The sequence below is a fragment of the Solanum dulcamara genome, chromosome 9 (genome assembly GCF_947179165.1).
Source record: "Solanum dulcamara chromosome 9, daSolDulc1.2, whole genome shotgun sequence".
In the NCBI taxonomy this organism is placed as follows: Eukaryota; Viridiplantae; Streptophyta; class Magnoliopsida; order Solanales; family Solanaceae; genus Solanum; species Solanum dulcamara.
In genome coordinates this window covers 37,043,211-37,052,077 of record NC_077245.1, presented here as the reverse complement: position 1 = coordinate 37,052,077, position 8,867 = coordinate 37,043,211, and the positions used below count along the sequence as shown (strand labels likewise).

The following is an 8,867-nucleotide window of genomic DNA, read 5'->3' as shown; positions in this document are numbered from 1 at the left end:
GAAAAGATAGGCTTTACATACCTATGTCAAAAACATGCCAAGAGAGAACTTCACATGCCTCTTATGAGTTACTCTTTATTCCATTTTCCTCGTCAACCTTTGAACCTATTAAATATGAAAGTAATACAAATATCAACCACTCTTAACTTTCCAGCATCTTAGGTTGCACCTTAGTATTCATGGAACCTATTTCCTTGTTCGTCTCCTCAACTAGTTCTTTAATTAGTTAAGGCATTAACGAAAATTTGGCAGCACCTCCCCTATATTGTGCCCTATCCAAATTTCCAATTAGATCCCTAAACACTAAATCCAACCAACAACAACAATATGCAGCATATGTTTAAGCAATTCATACCAACAATATACAACATAAGCTCCAAACGATTCGCTCAAAATTACGATATCAAATGGGGTGTCCAGCCTTTATTTTGTAACACCTTTAATTATACGAAACAAGGGGTCGTGTGGATGAAAAATGAAGCACCCATACCCATTTTAGAAAAAATTTAGGTCTTGCAACAAAACACCACACCCCTACAGCAGCACCTCACAAGCACAACCCTTTACTTTAACGACAATTCAACTATAACGACTCCAACTTAGTTTATTTCGAACGTCAATCATCTCTATAATGTTTTCACATTTCCAGATACTTAAACAACATATAATACACTTATTAACAATACCATAAACTCCAAAGTAAGAGGAGAAACCTTACCTTACCCGAAATTGGCCAAAACTGCCAAATTGCAACTCGAAACTTCTCCAAATGTGCTGAAATTAAGTAGGCGGTTTATGTCCTTTCTCCGCTGTCCCAAATTCGAATTTTTGGTTATAAAAAAACTATTATATAACTCTGGGGAACCTCAAATAATTAATTCACAAAACGAAACTCAGAGGCTTACCTTGGTAGCCCCCAAACCCGTAGCCCTCCTTTCCTTGTCTCCAACGTTTCCCTTCAGCTTTTTCTTGTTTGTTCCAAGTGTAAAGCTGAAGTTATAATTCCGTAGACATGTTAAGATACATATATAAATCTCTACATGGTTTAGGAACACCGTAGATAATTAATTTGCGGAGAGAAAGTTAGAAACCTACCTTAGATTCTTCTAAACCATGGCTGCCTCCTTTGCTCTTCTCACATTTTTCCTTTCTTTTTGGCTGCTGTTTTGGAAAGAAAATGTGACTAAGAGTCACTTAACATATAGATATATGTTGCCTTAGGGGGTGACATGTGTCATCCCCTAAGGGTGACACGTGTTCGGCCCCCATCGGGCCAACACATACATGCTGCCAATAAGGGGCTGCCACGTGGTGTGGGGGTCCACCTCCCCCTAAGAAAGTGGGTCACCTACTTGACCCCAACCAGGTAGGTCACCTACTTTCTTGAGGTGCTGCCACGTGTCACTCCTCCATTGGCTGCCACATGTCGTCTTTTCCCCTTCCTCATGGGTTCGTAATCTTGTCCTATTTTAAGAGCCTATGTAATCCATGCTACGTAAGCTTGGTATGTCCTCAATTAGCTCAAGTATGTAAGACTTCTAAGTTAGTAGCTTACGTAGGTAAGTCGAGTACTACGACTCATCACTTGGCCTCCAATTCCTTCCGGATTCTTATGACTCTATTTCTAACCTTCTCTACTATGGGGTATCACATTCTCCCTTCCTTAGAGTTGTTTGATAATGTCGTAGCATATCCAGCTCACATGATAATGTCTAAGGAATTTATAAGACATTTCGAGTTTCAAAGTGTGGGGTGTAACATCCTTCCCCCCTTTAGAACATTCGTTCCCGAATGTTAAACAAAACTTCCTTTAACACATTATACAAATGGTAGGGAGATTCTTTACTATTTCCATAACACATAATTCTATCCAAGTACTTAATATAGAAGTTTCAGGAGTTGGGGTTACCTGCAGACATCAGGAATAGGTGTGAATACTTGTGTTTCATGTTCTCTTCAGGTTCCCCGGTCATTCTCTTTATGGTTTTGGTTTTGCCATAGTATCTTGACGGAAGGCACGTCTTTAGCCTACAATCTTCTAGTTTGCCAATCTAAGATGGTGATAGGTTATTCCTCGCAGGATTCCATTTCCTGGACATCATCTATGGAATATACCCTGGGTGGCTTGCCAGTACCCTTATAAAGCATCCCTATCTGATAGACTGGGCGTATAGTTTCCAAATAAGGTGGTAAGCTCAACTAACCGGCCACTATGCCCACCTTACGAGCAACCTGATACAGTCTAATGTATTTTGGGTTAAGTTTCCTTTTCTGGGTGACTCTGTTATGAACATCCAACCATCAATTTGAACTCTGTATATCGATGTCGATTATATGTATATTATTTCTTCGACTTTGAGCTGCTAATCCTTAGCTTGCTCAATCATGTCGGGGCCTTTTAACTTAGTCTCTCTAACATCGACCCATCAAATAGGGGACTTACACATCTTGTTCTCCTAGTCTTGTACGGGGCCATTGGGATACTGGAGTAGTAGTTATTATTGTAGGCAACTTGATAAGTGATAGATAATCATCTCAACTATCTTTGAATTTAACAACACCAGCTCATGATATATCTTTTAGCGTTTAATTGGTATGCTTTAGCCTGTTCATCAGGTTTGAGGGTAAAGTAGTGTACGAAGACTTATCTATCTTTCTAATTTCTTTGCGGACTGATTCTCGGTAGTTAACTGTAACCTGGGCTCTTTCATTTGGGATAACAGTTATGGGGACTCCGTAAGGTCCTACCACTTTTTTACCCTATAATTTTACACCTTCTCGGCTGAGTAGGTAGCCTTTGATTAAAGGAGCATGGGCTTATATCGTTAATCCCTAGGTAACATTCCCTCTAAAGTCATCTTTCGACGGAGTGCGAAGTGAGTCTTGTAGCCCTGGTCATATTGTGGAATTTTCGACCTCGGGTATTACTTCCTATCTTCTATAAATTACATCAACTGGTACCATTACCTTTTGGGTTTTGCTTTTTCGCCCTCAGAGTTGACTGCCAAGTGGTGTCGAAATTTCCTCGCCCACTGGCCCATATGGCCTTTCTGTGGTTTGCCTCTCATTAACTGGTACTATGTTGAAGAACTGTGGCATTCGAGTGCGTCGTCAGTTAGCAATTAGCTAATCCTTCTTGTCTTGCTTAAATCCTTTTAACAATACCCTCAACGTAACTTATAGTAATCTAGGAAAATAATTTCATGTCGTTCCTCCGCCGCTAGTTCAGGTTCTTCCATCTCGCACGATCACACCCGCACTATCGCACTAAATTCCACCAAAATTTAGAAGTTAAGCGTGCTTGGGCGAGAGAAATACTAGGATGGGTGACCTCCTTGGGAAGTCCTCATGTCGCGTTTCATGGTAATCCTTGCAATAATGTGCGGGGCACTCAACTTAGCCCAAGATTTATCTTAGCGTCATCTCACCAGTCTTTATGTGTTGCCTTGCCCTTTCCTCTGTTATCTTGCAACTGGTATAGGAGTAGATTTTTAGTTCCACTATAACCATGTCCCTTTTTGGTCATTTTGGTTTAACTCCTCCTATTGTATTCACCCCTTTTTGTACGCACCCATTCATTAGGGTTGGCTACCGAGTAGAGCTAAAGTTCGTTCATATAGTGACCTCTAGAGCTACTTTGAGTTCTATGTATCCTTAGCTCGCATAGTTTTAAAGGAATTTGACATATAAGTTTGTCAATCCTGTAGTAACCAGTTAGTCATGTCCGTCTTATTTAAACCATTTCACAATTTTTCTTTACCCCTGCTTGTAACCTTCTTGACACATTCTCGTGTCATTCTTTACCTTTACGAGAATATGAGAGAGGGCAAGAAATACCTTGTCGCACTTCTTTTTATTTCCTTATTTACTCCTTGCTCATCTTATCTCCTACCATAGGATTCTTGCTATTTCTTTTCCTTGGTTATTTATTTATCACAATTTCATTTGCGACCAACTTTACAACCAATATTTGGCTTTGATCTAGTAGCTGCCATTATCCTTCGTAGTGTGCCTTGAGTTAGTCAATATCCTTTTATTGTTATCTTCTTTTGCTTTTGTGCGCACCCACCTTCTAGTGTTATATCATTCAGGGTCTCGTCAAAATTTCTTGATGCTTTCTTACCTACCATTCTGACTTCTATCCAATTACTGGTGGCTTCCAGATATTTCTAACTTGGTCAGCAAGGGATCTTATTTTAGTTTAAACATCCATCTCAAGCATGTTTCCCCATCAATTGCCTCCATCTTACCCTTGCAGTTCTCTCACTTGCTTCCCCTCTTTAGATGATACTTATACTTTTACCTGCTTATACGTTGCTCTATCTCTCTAGGTCCAGTCTCAAATTTGTCCAATCTCTTTCCCCAGTCTATCTGGTACTGTATCATGTCCCCATCTTTCTATGTATTTTATAATCTGATTATCCATGTACGGAACCTTGACTAAATCATGAAGCGATGAGAACTTTTCCATACATAGTGCGACATCTCATCTATTAACCTGTACTTAAGTAAGGGGACTCGTGGAATAACTTATCCAAGGCCACATCTTACTTATCTTCATCAAAATTTAACTAGTACTTGTAGTCGTTCCAATTTCAATTAGGCGGTGCTAGTATTCCGACGATAACTATTCAAGGTTCTTTTGAAATAGTAGCTTTACCCCAAACTATATCCTTTATTCCTTGGGGTGAATGTAGGTTACATCAATTATTTCTTAAGTTTGCCATCCTCATCCCTTAAGGGTTCCACTATTTTTGGGGTGACATTGTGTACCCGCGTCATTTAATTATGTCTTAAGCTCCATGCTCTTACTGCATTCTCAATGCAGGCTTTTAACTTAGTCAACGCATACTAAGTGCGCCTTACTAGTGGTTCTACGTTATCCCTGTATAACTGTATCACACCATTCAATTCATACTTACATATCCCCTTTTTAGCTCGCACTCACATTCAGTTCCTGACATCTCTTTGAGGTGCTTCTGTCCGAAGCTCTTTTCTCCAATTAGTCGGTGGAGAACTATAAACTGTTATCGTTACCCATTTTCCAACTATTGTTCGAAAAAACCAGAATTTCTAAAACATCACAGTACTTCTTTTAATACTTGACCTACCTAGTCTCATTCCGAGTTTATCCTCGAGTTATGAACAATTTATCTAATTTAGAATTAAGAGTTGGGGGCTTGGTACTTTGAAAATGAGTGAAGCTCAATTACTGGACATCTTCCCTTTCAACTTGAGCTTCTCTTTTTTTTCTACAGCACAACTATGGCTGGAGATACTGTGGTCTGAACTGTACTGGTCAGATAGACTTTTATTTCTCCATAATAAACTTCCCTGAGTAAAAAGGGTATCCCTTATTGACTACATGAAGAGTACCTCTTACAGCTTTAATTTGGCATAATATGGGTGTCACGACCCAACCCCGTAGGCCGCGACTGGGGTCCGCCCTGGACCCCCCGTATAACTACCTATCAGTTGCAGTCATATTGAACTATGAACAAGGTGATACTATTCACAAAATAAAATAAAATAAAAACCCAATGAGTTCAAACTTTTTCGTGTACATATGGCCTATTTCACTCGTCTCACAACACATAAAGACATGCAAGCCGATAAGGCTGCTGTAACATAAAATACTCATAAAATACCGTATAGGCACAATCGAAACGAACTCACAAACATCCCACATCCATATGTCTACAGACCTCTAGGAATAGTAACAACAACATATGGTGGGACAAGGCCCCCGCCGTACCCCTGAATGTACAAATATATACATTAAGTGACCAACATCAAAATTTAGGCTCTAGAACAGTGAAGCACTTTCGACACAACTGACAGGAACTCCTATGCTGATGAATCTCTAAAATAAACATCTGTACCTGCGGGCATGAAACGCAACCCTCCTGAGAAAAGAGAGGTCAGTACGATATATGTACTGAGTATGTAAAGCATAACATATCGTAAATGAGACCATAACTGAAATAGGGATGCAGGGGACAAGTATAACAACTAAATGAATTACTGTACCTGCACCTTAGGACACGTAAATCATACACATCATCATATGCTATGCCCGGCCCTCTAGAGAACACGTAAAATACCGTATAGGCACAATCGAAACGAACTCACAAACATCCCACATCCATATGTCTACAGACCTTTAGGAATAGTAACAACAACATATGGCGGGACAAGGCCCCCGCCGTACCCTTGAATGTATAAATATATACATTAAGTGACCAGCATCAAAATTTAGGCTCTAGAACAGTGAAGCACTTCCGACACAACTGACAGGAACTCCTATGCTGATGAATCTCTAGAATAAACATATGTACCTGCGGGCATGAAATGCAGCCCTCCTGAGAAAAGGGGGGTCAGTACAATATATGTACTGAGTATGTAAAGCATAACATATCATAACTGAGACCATAACTGAAATAGGGATGCAGGGGACAAGTATAACAACTAAATGAATTACTGTACCTGCACCTTAGGACACGTAAATCATACATATCATCATATTCTATGCCCGGCCCTCTAGTGAACCCGATGTTATGATCACTTCTTCATAATCACATATCATCATATCATAATGCATTTCATTTCATCATATCATCGTATACGGTATCATATCATCGTATAAGGTATCATTTTATCATGTATATCATCGTATGATACCCAGTTCACTGCGGGGCTCAGGGTCACAATGTATCGCTTTAACCTCATATGCATGCCTACATAAAGTATCTGGCCCTTTAGTGAGGGACTCGGTGAATGGAGTGGTGTACGTCTATAGCGTACCATCATAATATACATACGTACCTGGCCCTCTAAGGAGGGACTCGGTGGTGCGTCCCTTATTTTGCCACATATACTATCATATTGCAGTCGGCCTGGGACTCAGTGAATAATTGTATCATCATAACATATAACATATATCACACCTCACGTACGATATCATCTCCTCGTGCGTGGAACTATACACATCCGGCCCAGGACGCGGTGAAAGAAGTAGTAAAGCTGCGCCCGACATAATATCCGGCCCATCGTGGGACGCGAAGAAAGAAGGGTTACAGCATGCACAAGTAGAATAGTGAGAAACCATATGCAACTAAGTCCTTATCTGAGACTCGATGAAACTGTCAAGTGAACCGTCACTTGAAGACCAGGAAGGTACTTATCCGAAGTGCCCTTTAGATGTCATTAGGCTTACATCAGTTGGGGCCTCAGGAATAACAGACATGCATCCAGACAATGCCACATAGCTTATGTAGTCAGAAACATGGTTTATGCAATCAGAGACATAATTATGCAATCAGAGACACAGTTATGTAATTAGAGACATTGATCATTTCAGAAGCTTCAAGGAAAGGAGCTTGTATCTCCACTTACTATTCACTATATAGCAGGCTCGAGAATAATAGGTTGACTACTTTCAGACTCTAAATGGTCAGAAGTGACCACAAGTCATGAGTTACACTCAGAGTTCATAAATGGAATTACCTCTAAACCCCTCTCATATATCATTTTACTTAAAAGTAAGTTATTTTATAGGAAAGAAGGGATAGGATGTACATGTACTAGTTTTCATCACATAGAATACTTAAAGCCAGTGACTCAGCTATTGCAGGAGTTCTAATATCAAGAAGTAAACGAGAGTCTCGACTCATACTCAAGAATTTACGAATGGATTAAATCCCAAATATCATATACATATCATTTATAGCTTACGTCTAAGACATGCCAAAAGAAAAGAAGAATAGCTCTACATACTTATTCCAAAAACACGCCAAAAGAAAACTTCACATACCTTGTCTGAGTTATTCCTTATCCTGTTCGCCTCGTCGTCCTTTGAACCTATTAAACAGGAGAGTAATATGCATATCAACTCTTCTTAACTTTCCATCATCTTAGGTTACACCTTAGTATTAATGGAATCTATTTCCTTAGTCGTTTCCTCGATTAGTTCTTTAGTTTGTTAAGGCGTAAAGAAAATTGGGCAGCACCTCCCCTATAATGTGCCCTATACGAATTTCCAATTAGGTCCCTAAGACCTACAGCCAACCAACAACAACAACCTGCAGCAATTCACACCAACAATATACAACATAAACTCCAAACGACTTATTCAAAAATACGATATCACAATAGGGCGTCTAGCCTTTATTTTGCAATGCCTTTAATTATACGCAATGAGGGGTTACGTGGCTTCAACCAGCAGCAACCTAAACCACAATAGAACATATTTAGGCCCTGCAACAACACATCACACAACCATCAGCAGCCCCCACACGCACAACACCTTATTTCGACAACAATTTAACTATAGCGATTCCAATTTAGTTTATTTCGGCCGTCAAGCATATTCATCATATTTTCACATTTCCAGACACTTACACAATGTATAATACCCTATATAACAACACCATAAACTCCAATTTAAAAGGGAAGGCCTTACCTTACGTTAAACTTGTCAAACTCGCCAAAACTATCAAAACGCGAAATCTGGACAGCCCACCGTCTTATATTGTCGCTTAGTTTCGGAGGGGTAATTGAGGGAAACAGGATTTGTGGCCTCAATGAAAGTTATAGACATGTGTATCAAGGTCGCAAAAAATTTTGAATTACCCCTACAGCAATTTGGTACGAAAATATATGCCCAAAATACTCACAGCTGTCCGTGTAGGATTTCCAAAACAAAATCTGGGCAGTACCTCCTCTACACTTCATCACCATTTTTTGAGATGATAAAAGTAAAAATGGATTTTGGAGTCTAAATTAAAGTTATAGAACCATGAAATATATTTCCAAAAAATATTGAATCACCCGAAATGAAGGTATACACAAGAAGTTATACCAATATT

The 8,867-nt window shown here is 39.6% G+C and overlaps 1 pseudogene; it reads left to right on the top strand.

Moving 5' to 3' along the window:
* The first annotated feature begins 3,240 nt into the window (after window positions 1-3,240).
* LOC129904766 (5S ribosomal RNA) lies at window positions 3,241-3,360 on the top strand (annotated as a pseudogene).
* Window positions 3,361-8,867: the final 5,507 nt, after the last annotated feature.